This window comes from Aedes aegypti, chromosome 3 (genome assembly GCF_002204515.2).
Source record: "Aedes aegypti strain LVP_AGWG chromosome 3, AaegL5.0 Primary Assembly, whole genome shotgun sequence".
NCBI lineage: Eukaryota > Metazoa > Arthropoda > Insecta > Diptera > Culicidae > Aedes > Aedes aegypti.
Window position 1 is genome coordinate 321,976,640 of NC_035109.1, and position 20,668 is coordinate 321,997,307.

A 20,668-nucleotide genomic window follows, 5' to 3' on the forward strand; every position below is an offset into this window, starting at 1 on the left:
GAAAATACTTACAGACTTTATTTCATCTTCGCAAATTGTTTTGAATCCCTAAAATCTTGTCTAGTAACCTTTGATAATGGGCATATCAACATACGGAGAGAAAATCTGGATTGAAAATCACATCGAGATGGGGAGATATCGAGATAAGGAGGATATCTATGAAGAGTGAAAATGTGTGCAGAATGACCATTCTATTAAAAAATGGTCCTATTTTTTCGCCCAGTTTGATTGTGAATGTTTCTGATCAAACAAAATAATTTTTGACGGCATTCGAGGGAAAATTATTTTCTATGTACTCAAATCTAGTAAAATTCCTTGAAAAACAACATTTTTTTTCATAAAAACTTCAATAATGAACTAAAATAGATATCAACAGTATTCTTATATAGAAAAATGAAGAAAAGTTATTATTATTTGAACAAACTTGAATCAACACGAACTTCTTCAGAATATCCAAATAAGTGCACATCCACACCAACTGTTTTTCATAAATAAAATCTCAAAATTTTCACAAAACTGACGGAGCATAAAATATTTGCTTCCGTTTTAGCCGCCGCACACTTCGATCTCCGTAGTGGTGCTACGGAAACTATAATTAAAAAACGTAGTTTCCTTAAACCACCCTATCAAAGACAAATTAAAGACCTCCATGTCCCTTGCAGTTGCCAACAATTTTATGGCTCATAAGGTAATCTAGAATGTCGTGAAAAGTGTACTGCAATCTGTAAAACTTGGGTACCTTTTGCACTACCGAGGGACCAAATGCAGTACTAAAAGTGGTACCCAATCTGAGCAAGAGTGGAACGGACCTGACCCTATGTTGACTGGGGAAAATGCTCTAAATCGGTGAGGGTCAGGGAAACTTTTAGAGGCAAAAAACTTTGCCAAAGACTAAATACCAGTTTTTTAACAAATAAGAAAGTTGATCAAATTATTTATCTGATATTGTGGATCACTCTTGTTCAATATAACACATTTTAAAATGCTTTATTTTTAGAAACAATTTTGTCGAAGACCATTTATGTTTTAAATTAAAAAATAAAAATGTTTACAATAGATATTTTTTCACATCGGATTTATTACACATTTCTCATCGATGTAATCGAATTTCAATGCAAAAAAATGTTGGTATCTACTCAAGTTTAAAATAACTTTGTAGAAAACTGTTTGCATTTCAAAGCTCTAAATGCATTTTTCCGCGTAAATCTGTTCTAGACCGCTATACAATAGGGTGCGGTTTATTTTTCAAAAGTTCTCAAAACCAAAAATGCGTGTGCTCATCTGAATTCAAATCACATCTAAAGAGAAACCTCAAAATCTTTTCATTTTCATTTTCATTTTCATTTTGCAGCGTTTGGTGGGGCAATGAGAGCGCAAGTCAGTCCAAAGCCGGGGGCAGGGATAGGTAATGGCCGTAATAGTCTATGCGGACCACTTGAACACCATCGGAAATGATAGGAAGGGTTGGGGTAGGGTATAGGAAGTTGGAGAAGACTTGACACAGTAATGCGATTAATGCTGCAAAATGTAAATGTGCTGAGAGCAATTTAATTGGAGTTTTGAAGTTTGGTTTGATTTACTAAAATTCCAAACAATTGTACAAGTAAGAAAGAATGAGCTGATCGCTTTATAGAAATTTAATAAACAATAAAGTAATAACAATATGAGAGTGATGCTAAGAACTGCTGATGGCAGCTTTAGGAGCTTTTGATAATGATTGAACATTACTATAAAGAACGCAATTCAATTGATGGTGACAACTTTACAAACATTATCTGTTTTTATCATGTACAGATATAAAATTATAATTCAGTTCACTGATTGGCGGTGCTGATTTATATAATAATATTTGATATTATTAAAATGAAATGTGTTACTTATTCATGATGTTAATACTTCCCTGACCAGAATTATTCTGTTTTGAGCATCCTTTTCGAAGCCATTCTATCCAGTTATCCATTGACTGCTTACAATTCTGAAATTATTGTTATTGTGCATGCTCATGCATTATTAGTAATGATCATAATCATGCAACAGATAAGAAGGTGAGAAAGAGAGAATATAGGAACAGTGATTAGTAATGAGTAATTATGTAGTTTTGTTAGAATAATAAACAATTAAACGGCACTAATGAATAGCTTAAAAAATGACATTACAGCATAGCTGAGCCTTTCGGATCGTAAGACCGATGTATAAAAATAATTTGTTTCGAAATTGTCCGCGTGGTCTTCTAGTGCCCCTATTAGATAAGAATCAGTCATAGACATACATACAGGGGATAGGCAAAATGATTGAGATAGGCAAAATTTTGCCCAAATTCAAATGCTTATAACTTTATGAAAAATGGATGAAATTGGATGCATCTGGAAGCAGTCGACGGCAAATTTGGTCCAGTTTTAGGAACTTTCTGGGTCATGCATATTTGCCACTGGACACCGGAGATGTTCCGGATTTTCTGGGGTAATGTCCAAATGTCATTTTTTCTGTCGCTTGTATTTTTGTGCGGTGTAAAGTTAGATAGATGTTTGCAATTTTCCTAGAAACTAGAACTAATAGGAAGTTGAATGCCACTGGACGCATTAAGATTGGTTGGAAGTCTTCAGAAATATGACCATTTCCGTAAAACTGGTTCCGGAAAGCAAGGTCAGTCATGTTTGTATTTCCAATCATGTAAATATTATCCGGAGCTATATCCAAGCGGACAGCAACCTTAAAAATGATGTTTCCTGCAGCATATTCAGAACCATTAGATGCACAGACCACTCTATAGAAGGTTCCAGGTACCCCGGGGGAAGTGGTCAATTAGGAACATATCCGGAACCATATCAATATGGGCATCAAACTTCATGATTTTCAAAGGTTATGCTTTCCGAAGCATTTCCAGCATCACCGGCTGCCATGACCACTTTATAGTAGGTTCCAGGTGCCCCGGGGGATGTGGCCAATTCAAAACATGCCCGAAAACACATCAATATGGGTATAAACATCAAGATTTTTGAAGGTGATGCTAATAGAAGTATTTACAGCGCAACTTATTTATACGACCACTGTATAGGTGGTTCCATGGGCCCTGAGGGATGAGGTCATGTTTCGAATTGGCCACATCTCTAGGAGCCCCTGGAATTTACTATAGAGTGGTTATTACATCATGTGGTTCTGAAAATGATCGCCATTTTCCAAGTCCCATGGATCTTACTGTTTATGATAGAATGTGATTCTAAACAGATGAACGGACATGTTCCGAATCGGCCACATTCCCCGGGGCACCTGGAACCTACTATAAAGTGGGCCATGACCGGTGATGCTGGAAATGCTTCGGAAAGCATAACCTTTAAAAATCATGAAGTTTGATGCCCATTGATATGGTTCCGGATATGTTCCTAATTGACCACTTCCCCCAGGGTACTTGGAACCTTCTATAGTGTAGTCTGTGCATCTAATGGTTCTGAATATGCTGCAGGAATCATCATTTTTAAGGTTAGTGTCCGCTTGGACATAGCTCCGTATAATATTAACATGATTGGAAATACAAACATGACTGACCATGCTTTCAAGAACCAGTTTTACGGAAATGGTCATATTTCTGAAGATTTCCAACCAATCTTAATGCGTCCGGTGGCATTCAACTTCCTATTAGTTGTAGTTTCTAGGAAAATTGCAAACATCTATCGAGCTTTACACCGCACAAAAATAGAAGCGACAGAAAAAATGACATTTGGACATGACCTCAGAAAATCCGGAACATCTCCGGTGTCCAGTGGCCAATATGCATGACCCAGAAAGTTCCTAAAACTGGACCGAATTTGCCGTCGACTGCTTCCAGATGCATCCAATTTCATCCTTTTTTCATAAAGTTATAAGCATTTGAATTTGGGCAAAATTTTGCCTATCTCAATCATTTTGCCTATCCCCTGTACATACCGAATGCTCGCCATGACCCTATGACCAACATTTGTATATGTATAGCCTTAGCTGATGTGGCTTTTCTAATAGGTAGTTCTTTCACTCATTGATTGTCTTCAAAACCTTGTCAAGTATAGAAAATTGATTTTATTTCATTTATTACTACATTGAAGCTACATTGTACTTATTAAGTATTAGGTATTATATTATGTTTTTATCACTATTGATATTATCAAGGCCAGAATTCCCAGTGAGTGAAGAATTTTATAGTACTGGAACACCATAGAAGATCGCTAAACATTACCTAATCATGGAACGGCTTTTTGCTCTATTATTTTAGGTAGATGCTACTGATCTTCCTTTGCTCCTATCCGCAACCCGGTGCACGCGCCCTGTTGGTTTTCGAAAATGTCGTAGAAGATTACAAACCGTCAATGGCATTCCCAATTACTACCCCACATTGCACATTCAAGGGTCTGACTGTGCTCCTAACCCACCATCAGTTTGTAATCTTCTCGCCATATTGAAATTATATTTTCCCGAAGTGAAAGTAATTTTGATGAGTGATAGCGTAGTGCAGCTCAACTGCACAGTACAGTAGTTTAACCAGAATTTTTAGGTTAGAAGATAAAATCTAAATTTTGTAATAAAAACGTTGGCATTACTTTGAAATTCACCCAACATCTAATCAAAACTACTAACAACAGCGATCAATTATCAAAATTCATCGCTCCCTGGAAAATATAATTCCAAGCCCAGGGACATCTAAAGAGAAACCACAAAATCTGAGCCAAAAATATTGACATTCAGAGGTGGCGCAAGCGTCTTGAAGGAGAATATTTAAGTTATAAAAAATGACCTTCAGTGAAGTAATCATAACTTTGGTATTTTTCAACCAATTTTGAAACTTTTAGCACCATTAATTTAATTCAAAATTAAATTCATGAAAACTATGTAGAACATCAAATTTGTCTAAAATCAAAATAAGTCTTAGTTAAAAACACTTCTATTAAATTTTTTCCTCATTTCACTTAAACAAAATTTTGTTTGACCATAATTTCATATATTCTCAATCGATTCCAAATCTTTTAACATGTTTTTGAATCAATTTAAGTCGTTTTCAAACTGTTCATACAACACATTTTTCTAAAAAATGGTTCCGACTTAGTTATTCCACAAAAACTACCCAAAAAATGATTTTTAAACAAAAAAAAAAACAAATTCCTTTGAATTATTTAAGTTTTTTTTTCGGAAATTTATCTTTTTTCTAACAAACTTAAATTTATAAAGCATCTTGCCTTAATTATGAGTTGAATAGTGCACATATTTTTAACATATGCAAACATAGTGTTGTTTCAAAACTATTTAAAAATTGTTGTAAAGTGCTTCCCAAAGGTTTAACAAATGAGAAAACCCAGTTTCAGCTTTAGAGATAATATTTAACTGACAAAAATTTGAAAAAAAAAAAAACTATCATTTTTCGTTGAAAAATCATGTGTTTGTGCAGTTTTTGCTAAATAACTTGGTCAAGACATATTTTTAGTAAAACATGATGTATGAAAGATTTGAAAACGAATTATCTTCAAAAGCATGTAAAAAGATTTGGAATCGGTTGAGTAATCATGAAGTTATGTTCAAACAAAGTTGAAATTTTTAGTATAATGAGGCAAAATTTGGAATAAATTACTTTTAACTAAAACTTGTTTTGATTTTACACAAAATTGGTGTTTTACAAAGTTTCCACAAATTTAATATTGAAGGTATTGATGTTAAAAGTTTTAAAATCGGAGTAAATATAACAAAGTTATTTTTACTTCTCTGAAGGTCATGAAAATTCACCTTCTACACGCTCAGATTTTGAGGTTCCTCTTTGAATGTGATTTGGTTTCAATGACGCACACGAATTTTTGGTTTTGCGAACTTTTGAAAAATAAGCCGCACCCTACTGTACAATGAAAGATTGACTCAAGTATTGTTTTGTTTTGATTTGTGGTTACGTCGTAATTCTAACACTTAAACGTAATAAAAGTGATAATCAAGTTGGTTCAGAGTGGAATCTAAGTTTTTTTTACTCTTTCGATTTACGTCTGTTTGAATATGTATTCGAGAATTTTCATCCAGTGCGAAAAGCGTGAATGAAAAACAAAAGCAAAAATATCGAAAATGCATATCTACTAATTGAGATTCGTGCATTTTACGAATATTTCATATACTTACTGGATCGAGAATTTCTGTCAAGTACAAACAATTCGTACGGTGAATGAAAATAGCGTAATATGTACGAAATATTGTTTTACGAAATAGATCTTGGATAAAATACGAAGAGATATTTTCAGTGTAATGCAGGGCTCTAAAAAGTCTCGATTTTTAATGGATGGTCTCTAAAGTCTCTTGTTAACATAAATGGTTTCTAAAGTCACTAGTGTCCTCTTTCTGTTTAAATTGAAACCTGATGCATAATTCCAGAGGCTATAGAGAAACCCAAGGTTGCTATGGGAAGTCCAGAATATTTTTCGCGCCAAGTCCGCACCAACCAAAATCGAATCCTTCAAGCATTCAACCTCCATTATCTCCAGAAATGACTTCAGTCATTTCACCAGAAATTTTTCAAAAACTTGCTCTATCAATTGGCACAGTGATTATTGATATCTCCAAAAATTACACTAGAGAATTTTCCAGATATTTATCGGGTTATTTTAAGGTCATTTTTCAGTAATTCTTCTTGGGATTTGTTTATAATTCGTCCAGTGTATCTTTCACGCAGGTTCGACTCGTAACCTCACTTTTTATGTGTTCCACGTAACTAGAAATTGATATTTTGTGGAATTTACTATCTAATTCAAAATATCAATGACTGAAACATCCTATTTAGACCATTCCCTACTAAGTAGTCACGCATTTGTAAAAAATCCATACGTAGAACAGGTAGATTTCATTCCACGGATTGCCGTCAGTAATTCCTAGGAAGTCCTGACAGTTCCATAATAATGTTGTTAATTGCTATTTTATACTGTTACTTTTTTCAAACTCATTTGAAAATACGGTCTCGTGTAAAAATTTTACCTATATTTAATCGGAAATGCTGGGAAATTGTCCTTGTTGACGCACGGGTTGATGCCGTGAATTGTCTAGGTATCGACGATCACTGCAACTACAAACTCCAAAGAAGCACAGGCGAAAAACACACAGCAATTAATCGTTGACCACGGAATTTATTGTAGGTAAAACACAGTACATAAAACACTTATCTTCTGGTATGTTTACTATTATTATAACTGTTAATTGCTAGCTTGAGCTTGAGCTTGAGCTTGATTGGCCGCCCGTGGATGCACTCCAGTATCGCCAGATCAGCTGCACTTACACAAGGAACCAACCGAATAATGACTGCTTGGGACTAACAGGCATCCTCAGTGTATAAGTGCTGGTGATCTTCTATTTTAGGCAACAATGGCACCTGCCACGTCAGAATGCAGACCAATGAGGGGAAGGGGGAGGAATTGATGATGCATTGAACTGGCTCCCACGTAGACCGTATATTCCACTGCATCCACGCCAGTTCATGCGGGAGTGTATGGATTGGGGGAAAGGCATAGCAGAGAGGTTTGCTTTTTGTGGTTAAGCAGACTGCCTATGTATCAGGCGTAAGAAAGGCGTGCGCGTGGAAGTAGGAAGCGTTAGGGAAACGGTTTCTTGTCCGTCTCTGGTTCTAGCGTTTGCTATGAACGAATAGTTTGAGTGTGATATATTTAGAATGGAAGATAGAAGCAAGTGAGAGATATACAACTACAAAGTACGAGGAAAGGGACGGGCCTGGGATTGAACCCATGACCTTCTGCATATGAAGCAGAAGCGGTAGCCATCAGACCACCAACCCCGTCTATTATAACTGTTAATTGCTAGCTATGAAATACTAATGGGTGTCCTGTGTGGCCGCTGTTGAGCTCTTATAGCTCCAGAACAATACTAAATTAGCGGGAAAGCCAAAAGCAGCCCGAAAATTTCTATAATGGCCAAGAAACTGTTGATATATACTCTAATTGGACCATCCTAGAAAGTATCTGCTCGATTTAAAACAGAAAGTGCTTAATTTGCTAACTTTTGCATAAACAGTCCTGAAGTCCGGAAAATCGAAACGGCCAGTTCCAGATATACAGTATGGCCCATAAAAAAATGCGAAAATCGTCATATCATGTTTTATGGTAGTTTTAACATGGAAAATGTGAATGGTACATAAATATTATTAATTATTTGTATTGTTTAATCTATTTAGACTCAGTTCTACGCTTTAGACATGATTTTTATCAGTTACTTTCACCTTACCAGAGAGGAATTGGAAACATCGCTTTAAATTTTATCATACGAACGTCGAGTTCAATATCTGTGTGATGAAAGCTTCTAAAACATCAACGATGGCGTGAGATTCTTCACAGGCCTTGTCTCCAGCATACGCCCATATCAAATGATAGAATTGGATCATACCTGGGTCACTGGAGACTTAAACATATTTTCGAAAAAACGGCACATTTTGGAGAGCTTTGATTAAACCTTCATATAATTGTGATAAGCGGCTCTGCTTTGCTCAAAATCTATGAGCTAGTATTGATATAAGTTGTCCCTAACCGAAGGAACAAATTTCATCCTCAAAAATCTGGTATAGGCCTCCGTATATATTTTTTATTCAACTTTAACAAAAAATAAAGGCATATCAAACCTATAAGACGCAAACGCCCTAAAAACTATAAAACTGGCAAAATATTTTATTGTGGTCATGAAAACACGTTTTCTAAGAACTCCTTCATCCTCTGATACCAAACAAACTAAAATTTTCAACAATAAAGTGTGGTTTTTGAAGGTGGAAAGTTTATCATCAGAGTGTACGACAATCAGACTCTGTTTCTTGCTTTGGGCGGACAAAACCTTTGAGCTTCTTTGCTTTGCAGTAAGAAAAATATGACAAAAATTGTCCTGAATAGCGAAGTTATGTAAGAATATACTACAATATTCGGAAATTACATTCACTAGCAAAAACAATGAACATAACGCTTGTGGATGCTAAATTCACGTTCAAACAATTTTCGCATTTTTTATGGGCCATACTGTATTGCTATAAAATCTATTAAACCATACCTTGGAGTTCACAGGATTTCCTGGTAGCGTCCCTGAGAAACCTCCTCTGGAGAAATACGTAAAGAAATAATAGAAAGTGTTACTGCCACTATTTCTGTAACATTTTCTGATAGAAATTTTTTGAAGAATCTACGAAGAGCTCATTTGAGAAATTACTCAACATCTTCGAAAGAGACTTTACGAGTAATTTCTTGATGAAATTCTAGACAATTCTGCGGAGGAACTTCACAAGATGTATCTGGATGAGGCTAAAGGCTTCCTTGACAAATTGCAATGGATTTCTATGAGGAATTTCTCGAACAGTTCCAAACAGGATCCGTGAAACAAATTATTGAAGGATTTTGTTAAAAATAGATGGAAGACTTGATGAAAAAACAGCGTTGGTACTTCTTGAACAATGTTTGTAGAATTTTCAGAAAAAAAACCTTAAACTTTTTTTTTTCTAAAATCGCCGAAATAAACATTTGTTGGTTCTGCTGGGAGAATTCCTTTAGGAATCTTTGAAAGATTTTCTGAAGTAACAACTGGAAAAATCCCTCTCAGAATATCTTGAAAACTCAGGAGGACATCCAAGAGGAGTGTGCAGAACAATCTCCGTGGAAATTACTGAAGGTATTATCATAGTTTTGCTGAAGATTTTTTTTGGAATCCCTCCAAGCATACCTAGTGAAATTCCTAAATAATTTGTTTGGAAGTATACTTGCAAGAATTTCTGGCGCAATTTATAGTCGAGAATTTCAATGGCGAAAATTCAAATTGCTCGTATTCGAGGTGATTATGATTATGAAAATAACTTCAAAATTTCACGCAAAAGTTTCTCATCTGCTATTTTGAGAAATTAGTCAAAAGTGTTCTGTAGACTTCATTCCATTTACTCTTACCAACCGATGTTTCAAAAGGGATTCCTCCCAAGGTTTTCTTTTTTAAGGATCTACAAATAATTTCTTTAAGGATTTCTCGAGGATTTCTCATAAAATGATAACAGTATGAATAGTATCTTCGGTATTCAACAAATATTTCATTCAATACTTTCTTCACCGTAAAGAAGGAGAAACTGGAACTGTAGGCACTTTCATTTGTATAGAATCAAAAAATGTTCGACGAAAAACAACTTCTTTAACACTCCGATACTCTATCTAAAGAATGTACCGTTTCGATTCATATTACGGACAGCTTCTAATTCCGGACACCCTACTTTGTATGGGAAACATTTCACATGAAATGTTTCATATTTTGCCGTTCAAAAGTTCTCACTTTTGAGGCTCGTTTTAACCTTTCAGTCGTCGCGCGGTTTGTTACCATTAGAACCACCGCGCTGCTTTTGTGAACGAATAGCGAGATTTTTTTTCAGCAGTGTTGTACAAAATACAACAGCGCGACGACTGAAGTGTTAAAAAGCATTTTCCATAGATATCTATTCAAATTATTAATGCTCATCTGCCTTAGACCTCTTTAATGATCTGAATGATTTCAATTGATGATTTGATGTTTCTATTTATGATTTTCATGAGCTGTCTGGATTCGAATCAAAGTGTCCGGAATACGATGCAAAAATGAGGAAGCGTAAGGAATAAGAATCATGAATTCTATTCATTTAAAATTTTCATAGTAACGGAATTATGATCTTCATCCACCATTCGAAAGTTAATTCTTTTGGAGGCTAGATAACACGAAGGAATCATACAAAATGATTTATTTTATATGCTTTTTGATGAGTTATTCTTCACAGAGACCTTAAGTGTCCGTAATATGAATCAAAACGGTATACTTTCTAAATCCGCGCGAAAGCTCAAAACAACCGCGCGAAACAACTAAAATCAAGCCAAATTCACTAAAAATCACGAGATTCGCGATATCCACATAGTTGTAACAATCCTAAAAACCATCAAAGATTTTTACGCAACTATTCTCCAGGAATTCTTTTTCAGATTTGTCAAGGAAAGTTCCAGCAATATTTCTAGTGATATCTTTAAAGATTCAATTCAGGAGCTCCACCAGGTATCCTTCTTTCTCCTCTAAAGTTATCCCACAAACTCTTCGGGGGGGATTCGTCCAAAAATTCCTCCAAAGATTCTTTAAGGATTAGTCAATGGAATTTATCCAGAATTTTATCCAGGAAATCGAACAAAACTATCTCGAGTATTTTCCATAGGAATTACTCCAAAATTTTTCCCAAATTCTATTCCAGGATTTCCTTCAGAGATTTTTCCACTAATTTCTCTAGTAGGTAGTCTAGCAGTCCTTACGAAGATTTCTACAGTCCTTACAAAAATCCCAATAGTTCATTCAAGAGCTTTTTTTAGAAATTTGTTAGAGCATGTTACAGGGAAAACCCTACAAGGAATCCTCAAGGATTTAATATTTTCTCATACGAATTCCTTCACGAATTCAATAACAGTTTTTCTCATGTGTTGCTACAAAATTCCTTCATTGACCATTCCAGGTAATCTATTGAGAGTTCTTCCGGGAATTCCTCCATTGAATTTCTTCAGTTTTTTTTTTCTATGAATTTCTTCAAAATTTCGTCCACAAGCAGTTGAAGCAAAATTTCGTCCACAAGCAGTATTCTAGCAGTTCTTCCATATATTTTTCGAGTAACTTTTCATATGAAATGTAGCAAATACCTGAATTAGTTACTGATGCAATTCTTGGGAAAAAATCTCGAAAAAAAGCACGTATTTCAAATAAGACATTGGAAATATCCATAGAGAAAAGTCTGGCCGGATTCTGTTTTACCTCCAGATTCCTGTTTGTATTGCATTTGTTTTCTCTTGGTTCCTGTTCGGTTTTAATTGATCCCTTTTTCCAAACTTGAGATCTCTAAAGTTCCTATTTTTAAAACACTCAATCGCTACCAGCCCGGGAAAATTTTCTTGGTATACTGGACGATTTGAATCAAACTTGATTTCGTAATACAAATATCAATTCAACGGGATTACTGCTATATCAGTGTGATAGGTAAAACAAGTAGTACTATAATGTTACATATTATCTTCAAACGATAGAAAATCTGTGCTGTTTTTAGTTCACGCCATTCAATGACATCATTTGAATTTGTTTTGAAAATATTTGACAAATTATCTGCTGATCATTCGGTCATATCTGCAATTACTGAATATTCAACTAATAAACCGAACATAACTGAACTTTCAGCTAAATGAATTTGCTGATGGTGTTCCAACAGTTCGTTGTGCTGGAAGAAAATTCAAATTTTGATTTGTAGGAAATATTTCAGAGTTCTTTTGGAGTAGCTACAGGGATGTTTCCATAAACTGTTCAAGAGGTTTCTTTAAAAGAATTCCTCTATGGATACCACAGAGAATACAGTGATGTGATTCTTCCAAGGATGCTTCCTGGAATACCCTTAGAAAATCACCTGGGAATCCTTCATAAATACATTCATAGTTTAATGTCATCATGTTTTTAGAGATTCTTCCTATTGCTATAAGTATTGCTACAGAATTGCTACAAGACTTTGTTTAGGTATTTTTCTAGAGATATTCTGGCAATTTACCATCGGTAAATATTCTCAAAGAATACCGACAAGAATTTCTCTACAAATGTGATTAAGAATTCGTCTAGACATTTCTCTATAAATTTGTCCAGTGATACATGATTTGTCCTCTATACATACTTCTAAGAATTTCTTAAACATAATTAAAGTTATTGCATCAGGACATTTGTCAAAGACGCCTACGTTAGCCCTTCTAAGAATTTCTTTAGGAATTCCTCAATGATTTTGTTCAAGTGTTTGTCCAGGCATTCTTAAAAAATCCGCCATATTTATAATTCGAAACTTCTTTTAAGAAATTCTATTCCAGGGTTTCTTTTTAATTATTTATTTATTTATTTATTTATCAATACAATAACAGCATAAATAATCACATACTGATTTTCAAAGCATATGCTACCATGATGATTCAAAATAAGTTATACCTAAGACCAATGTACATTCTGTTCATTAGAAAAGAAAATAGTAACTTCACTTTTAAAAGAAAAAAAGTTCCTTTCATTTCTGCAACTTCTTGGCAATTCATTCCAGTATCTTATGGCTCGATGTCGAAACGATTCTTTCAGATAGTTTGTAGAGCATCGAGGCACATTCAGCAAAGATGTTCGTGACGATCTAGCAAAATTGAAGAAGTGTTGCAAATATTGCGGAGGATTATTTATAATCTTGTAAGTTTGAAGGCACATTCTGAGTTTAAGGTGGCTAAAGAAATCACACCCAAGAATCGCATTTTTGTAACTAGAAATATGTTCATACTTTTTTAGATTAAAAGCGTATCTGGTGGCAGCATTAAAAACTAAATTCAATTTCTTTAAGTTTTTCTTAGAAATGGTCCCAAACAAAATGTCACCGTAATCAAATAGGGGAACTATAAGTGATCTGATGAGTTGAATTCGAGTATGCTGTGGTGTGCTATTTCTTAGAGTGACAAGGGAGTGCAAAGCATTATAAACTTTATTGCATACAGACGTTACTTGAGCATTCCAGTTTAAGTTTGAATCCATGAGTAGGCCTAGGTTTTTAACCACTTCCGAATAAACTATTTTATCTTCTCCGACTTGAACCAGAGGAAGATTCGGCAATTTTGTGCGTTTCGTTCTAAAAACTATAGTTTGCGTTTTCACCAAAGCAGAAGTTGAACCAGAGTCAAGCGCATCAATTAAAGTGTTTTGATTTTCGAGACCATCAAACGCACCCAGACGCACGACACTATCCAACTTACTGACACCGCCAGAAGACGTAGAAGAAATATACTCTAAATGTGCTTTCACTGAAGCCGGTGTCGAACCAGGGCGTGCGACTCGATTAAAGTGTTTCGGCTTTCGAGACCACCGAACGCACCCAGATACGCTTCTCTATCCAACACACAGCACCGATCGAAAACAATCGTGTAAAAGCACTGAGCAAAACAAACCGAGAGAATTTAGTACTAAACGACTGAGTGACTGGATCACTGACGTAGCGAATTTGATAATGTAACGTCTCCGATACCACAATTGACTGAGATGTTTTCGGAATAATCCTTTGTTTGCTAACTGAATCCACCAGCGAGTAGTGAAAATTGAAAACACTTTTGCACTTCAGGATGGGCAGAAATTGCTTGATCTTCAGTTGTATTCCGTTTAGCAAGCAATACTTTAGATTTAACCGGTTTAGTTTTATCAGTTGGTTCGAAATAACACGAGAAATTGCCGATATTTGAGCACCTCAAAAAAACGTTGCGAGCAAAGATGAACCGTTACGAATTAATTATTATGGATTGCTGCAGCGATTTCATCATGTATTGCTTCATAGATATATTCCTGGCCGTTTCTTTGGAAATTCCTTCAAGGATTATTTTTAGGATTTAAAAGGACGCCATTACAAATTTCGTGGGGAATTTCTCCTAGATAGTCTTCAGAATTTTTCCAAAACCACTTCAAAAATTATCTCAGGAATTGCTTAAAACTTACCTATAGATTCTTACAGAAAATTATTGAATTCAAGGAATCATTTGTGCAAGTATTTGTCCTAGGAGCCTTTAAGAAATTTCTACAGCAATTGTGCAGAGAATTTTCCACATATTTGGTTTGCAATTTTTCAAGAGATTTCTTCTGTTTTCCACACCAGTGCAAAGTGAATGCAAAAAAGCGGTGTTTATAGAGCTAACGTTACTAGCAACAATGAATGTTGATTTAGAGTGGCAAAAAACCCTTCAAATACACATTGGTTACTTGGTCAAATTCCACTTGAAATTCTACAAGCTTTCTCCAGAGATTGCTCAGGGAATTTCTTTGAAAATTTGTTTATTGAATTCTTGCAACAATACCTCCAGTGATACTTATAAAAATTTCATCAGGAATACCTCAAAGAAAACATACAAAATTTTTTTTCCAAAGTACTCACAGGAATTTTGCCAGAGCTTTCTCTTGGAATTCCAATTAAAAGGTTGCTTCAGGATTTTGTAGTGGATTTTCAGACATTGTAGATACCCTCCGAAAAAATCATCAGAGGTTTGATTTATAATGAATTATTGTAGGCAATTCCTCCTATGGACCCTTCAAAAATGTTTCCAGGATTCCTACTTATTTGAAAAATAGTGACATGAACAGTAGAGTGATGCAAATTTTGAAATGTTTGCTCCCCTATGCTTAAACTATTTTAATTATGGTAAATAGCATCCTCCCAAAGTTTGAAGTGATTCGGAAGAAATTTGACTGTGCACACGCCATTTGAAGTTTATATGGAGATTACTATGGAAAACGCCAATCTTTTGTGCTGAGCCTTCTATCTGTTCGTCATAATATTTTATGGAAAAGTGAACAAATTCTTCTAATGTGAAATCCTCCCAGCTACAACTTTGCCGAAGACCACTTTTTGATTGGACCTCAGGATAAATTGTTATTCATCATCATAAAGTTGGTTTGCATGTAGCATGCTTCTCCAACTGTTCGGCAGGCAACAGTGGTGCTCCTGGCGGGAAGAATAGATCAAAGTAATCCAGGCTACTATGTTCTACAGCAAAAAAGCAGTGTTGCTCTGAAAGTAATTGAATGATCATCTCAGCATGATTTAGACTTTGTTATCAATAATAACAATTTATCCTTACGTCCCATCGAAATGTTGTCTTCGACAAAGTTGTAGCTGGGAAGTTTTCACTTGAGATGAATGTGTTCACTTTTTCATAAATTATTTTGACAAGCAGTTAGGGGACTGAACACAAAAGGTTTGCCTTTTCCATAGTAATTTCCATATAAACTTCAAATAGCGTGTGCACAACCAAATTTCTTCCGAATCACTTCAAATTTTGGGAGGATCATTTTCATCATAATTGACATCGTTTAAGCATAGGGGAGCAAAAACTTCAAAATTTGCATCAGTCTAATGAACAGTCAGTCACATTAGGAAATCAAATAAATGACAACTCGCATAATTCTTGATAAGGGCTTGATACCATTGTAAATCGAGTATGCAGCTCGTTGTTCCTGAGAGTTTAAATTTTAAATTCATTCCGTTATTTTACTAGGTTTTGGCCAGCCTATGAGAAAATGTCAATAAAAAATAAATGGAAAGCCGTATTTATACTACAAATATGTCAAATGCAAGCTTTCAATCCATATTATGTGTGTAAAATATCAAAACTGAGCTACGACCATTTTTTCGCTTTGAAAATCCCGTTGGTCAATATAGGCCAACGGAACCAGTTTCGGCCAGAGATTTATCTTCGGTTCCTGAATTGGCCAATCGCATTGATTTCTCATAAGAGTGGCCAAATTAGGAGTGCCCTGGCTAAATTAGGTGTATGGGAGTTGAAATTATAAGGAAAACGAGTTGTTTTTCTTATGTTTTGAGGCAATTTGGACGAGTAAATGATTGTAGCTCTATCATGGGAATGTGATCTACTGAATACAAAAGGTTTCATGCTGATTGGCTATGTAAAACGGTGTATAATCTCCTATGGCTACAACTGGCGTATGGCCAAAATCGAAGCTTCTACCCTATTATAAAAAGGTTAACATACTTTTTGAGCAGAAGAATTGATTCAGACTTTATATTAGTCCATGTGCTACACAACTGCTGATCAACGGTTTTCGGACTTTCTCCATAGATCATGTGGACAAAAAGCATATAGAAAAAAGCATTGTAGTCAGACACTTGATGATATGTTAGATCCAAATTTTTCTGTTCATGAATTGCTGAGTGACCGTTACGTATATAAAATAAGATATCAGCATATTTTTCGTGGAGATACAGTAAAACTCTGTGAATCAATGTTTCATAATTAGAATTTGTTCCACTTGGAATATGGCCGCACAAATTGAGTGATTTCTCCAAGAGAAAGAAACGCTCAAACATATCAATTTTATTAAAAAAATAGGGAAAATCTATGTCTAAGCTTTTGAGCTATTTTTTTAGCTGAATTCCATAAATTCTTGCAGAGTACAATGTCGTTCTATGAACGACTGGTATGACAGCTGGCTAAATCGAATCAGGAATTGAATGAAAGGAAAAAATATTCTAGACACTTTATCTGCGAAACCCTATTTGAACTTACCCGGTGCATCCACCTTACGTTTTATGAGGGAAAATTATTGATTCGAAACATAAATATATGTATAAGAATTTAAGAAATTCGGAAATTTGAGATTCATTTCTCCAGAAATGTTGGGTTTTCAACATGATTTTAAGGAATTCTCTCACGAAGATACAACTTTTGAAAATATGTTCATGATTTTTTTACCACTAAATAAGCAATTCTCCTGAATCGAAAGATCAAAAGTTTCTCGATACGACTCAGTAATAAAAAGATGGGGCCAAGTGGAACGGACTTCACTGGACACTGGACACACAAGATTAGATAGAGTTTTCGAGATTGTCAACGCCCTTTGTAATAATCAGAAAACAATATTATTGCGTACATTCCTCGAACGCCAGCAGTGAAAACAAACTTCAATAAACAGAAAAATATCCAACCGTAGCGCAGATGTTCCCCCGTCGAAATTCACCGACTTGTTGCACGCTTGCTACACGCGCAAGACCAAAACCAAAACGGTACCGTTCTCGGCCGCGATAATTTTCAGAACCAAGAAGTCCCACACCACTTTCGCGGTTCGTCCATGGACGATAAAAATAAAACCCATACATACCTCCGTCCAATTGAGCAGATTAATCCAGCATCTTTCCATTAGAGAGCGCGCGGCGCGTATCCAAAATAAGAAACAAATCTCGCTTGCTTTCAGACGTCAATCTTCTCTTTCTTCGCGCAATCTGCGGCCTTTCAACTCCAGACCATATTCGATTCCACTTGCCAATATTCACTTCACTTGTGTATAGACGATGTTCGCCGTCCAAAGCGGAATCGTGTCCAACACGGGTTCTTCCACTTTCTCTCTTCTTAAATCATATCGCACATGGGCTTGTTGCCTGTCCCGCCACTACGATGCACACACCTTCCCTTCTTTCTGAGGACCGCTTTTCCGTCTGAATTTTCCTCTATTTTTCCCGTGCGATTGTAATGTTTTCCCACACGCACACATTCACTCACCAGCCGAAAATTCAGCATCAACACATCTCGAACTCAAGAGTCATTTTCCGTGTCGACGACTCGCCAATGAGGAAAACTCTCCGGCTCACTTGTCACTATCTGCTCCGAGAGTCCACGCGACCGACGACTCAAGGAAAACTCAGGAGAGAAACGGTGAGGGGGGTCAGCTGCGGCGATAGGGAAAACTGCTACAATCTTTTCGATTTTCCACCAACTTTGAAAAATCCACCCGTATGTCGATTCGTTTGGAAACTTCGCGGTTCCATTCTTCACCCGGGAACTTATCGTTTTCACTTTTCGTGTCACTGGTTTTGATCAAACACTTCCTCGGCTCGGCTACTTAATCCTTTGGAATACCTGCTGGGACGAAAGAGGCAATATGATACACACTGTTTGAAATCTGTGGAGGAAAATTTTTCACGAACGCACACACAGGGCACTCCATGGGGCGGGGGTCACACAATCACTGTCGTCGCCGTAGTTCTCGATTTCGGGGAAAGGAATTTTCGTTACTGGGCCACCCCAGAAATCAACAAATCTACCGATTCGACCAACGGTGGTCCCGGATTGTACGGGGATCCGAAACACAAAGGTCCATTCGAGAATCTACCACAGGAATATTGTACCACGGATAAGCAACGCATCACGCACCACTCGACTCGAAGGAGACACACCAAAAGATGACAATACGGAGCAAGTCAGTCAGTAGCTCACCACCCAAATCTAGCGTAACAATTCAAAATAGGACGTGAACCTAAATGGATGTAAGAACCCGGAATCTCGCGTTCATCGGCAAAGTCACGTTTAAAGTGAACAAGTTCAGTACAGCCCTACAAAACTGCTAGATGCTCCACAAAAGCAGATACCTCATTTTCAAATGTCAGTCTAGATATACTCACCAACAGTCAGTCACAGTCACAGTTAGTCCGTGTGTATAGGAAGAGGCCTAACTAATAGCAGAGCAGATGAGACCGAAAGCAGCCTTGGCATGGCTGTAACTCACACGTGTGCAACTACAGAGCGTGAATTGATTCGAAACTAGACCGGTTCGGAAATTGCAATGAGTGATGTGTTGTGGACCTTCCTAATAAGTTATTAGTAATACATAACTAACGCAGAACTTTGAACCATGGAAATAGATCGCGATTAGTTTGAAATTCTAGTTCATTAGACAGAAGGCCATTAAGCCGAAAGGCTCATTAGCCCAAAAGGATGTAAGAGAAAAATGAACTGAAAATTCACAACACGAATCTTCAAACGATTCGAATGCGAGTGCATCGAAATGTAATATTTTCTAGTACTCTTTCTCTGTTGTTTCTAACTTTTGAATGACCCGTTCGAACAGAACAGGTCTCATTTTTCGTTGCCTCTCTGCTCAGTACTATTTCGCTCCCTTACAAAGAGGTAAAGACAGCACGCTACTCTAGAACATGCTACCGAACTCTGGTGATGTTGAAGAGTATTATCAAGCCTGGACAGAAAGCAGGTCAAAGGTGTCAAAGTCTCGATTATTATCAAACTTTCATGTACCTCGGATATTTTTTACGAAAATGTTCAGCATTTGGGCTAAGGTTTTGTAATTAAAGGGTCAAATAATATTCTGTTCGGTGCATATGTTCCCATCAGTGAATCAAATTGTCATCAAAACAGACAAAAGCAAACAACAAAGCAAGCGCACTCACATTCGTTTATCGCAACTTTTGCGGGTTGGGATACAATCAGGTCCGTCACACTCGTGCTCAGATTGGGTACCACTTCTAGTACTGCATTTGGTCCCTCGATAGTGCAAAAGGTACCCAAGTTTGACAGATCGCAGTACACTTTGAACGGCATTCTAGATTACCTTATGAGCCATAAAATTTTGAGCAACTGCAAGGGACATGGGGGTCTTTAATTTGTCTTTGATACAATCAAAAGAAAAATTGTCATGGACAGGATGCAACAAGTGTTACAACCTTTTCAACTCGTGATGTGTCAGTTATTATAAACCCAAAATCGAATTCGTTTTATGGATGCTGTTCTATCCAGCTTTTTAAGCTAGCTATAAAACAATGAGGGGTGATTTGATTTTGACAATTCTTGCCTACCGATGATATAGCTCGATCTTAGTAGGCTGAAATTTTAAGTTATTGATTGAGCTGTCAATAATTTTCACTATGATATGGTTTGTTTGGAATTCTATTTTCTTAAAAATATTCATCAGTTGATTATTTTATTTAGTTTCGTTCAGGAATCCGAAGACCAAGAAATAATCCGACGCCTGTAGACCTCACCATTACATAAAATTAATAATAATAATTTCACATGTAGACCTCACCATTACATAAAATTAATAATAATAATTTCACTGCGGTGAGAAGTCGTGAATCCAGAGCGTTTTTTTCTGTTTTTCAAATTGCTGCTTATGCGGAGATTATTGGAAAAAAGAAGCAGTAAAAATAGGGGAAGGGGTGGCAAAATGAACACCTTAAGTAAATCATCTTATTTCTGATAGAAAAACGAGGAATTTGTATAGTTCAATCGCACAACATCAAAAATAGGGATGTAATCTATAGCGGCTACATGGATTCAGACTAAAATAGCAAAATTTTCACATATTTTCA

General features: G+C 36.1%; 1 protein-coding gene across 15 annotated transcripts in view; it reads right to left on the minus strand.

The window, feature by feature from the left end:
- The window catches only part of LOC5576761, a 180,611-nt gene that overhangs the window by 140,407 nt on the left and 19,536 nt on the right, over window positions 1-20,668 (minus strand). For 8 of the 15 annotated variants that reach the window (XM_021855158.1, XM_021855157.1, XM_021855159.1 and 5 more), the window contains exon 2: window positions 17,668-18,425. The exons of 2 other annotated variants lie outside the window; for them this stretch is intronic. The gene's annotated coding sequence lies outside the window, so the exon portion shown is untranslated. 5 more of the 15 variants (XM_021855147.1, XM_021855150.1, XM_021855148.1 and 2 more) reach the window with 5 other exon arrangements.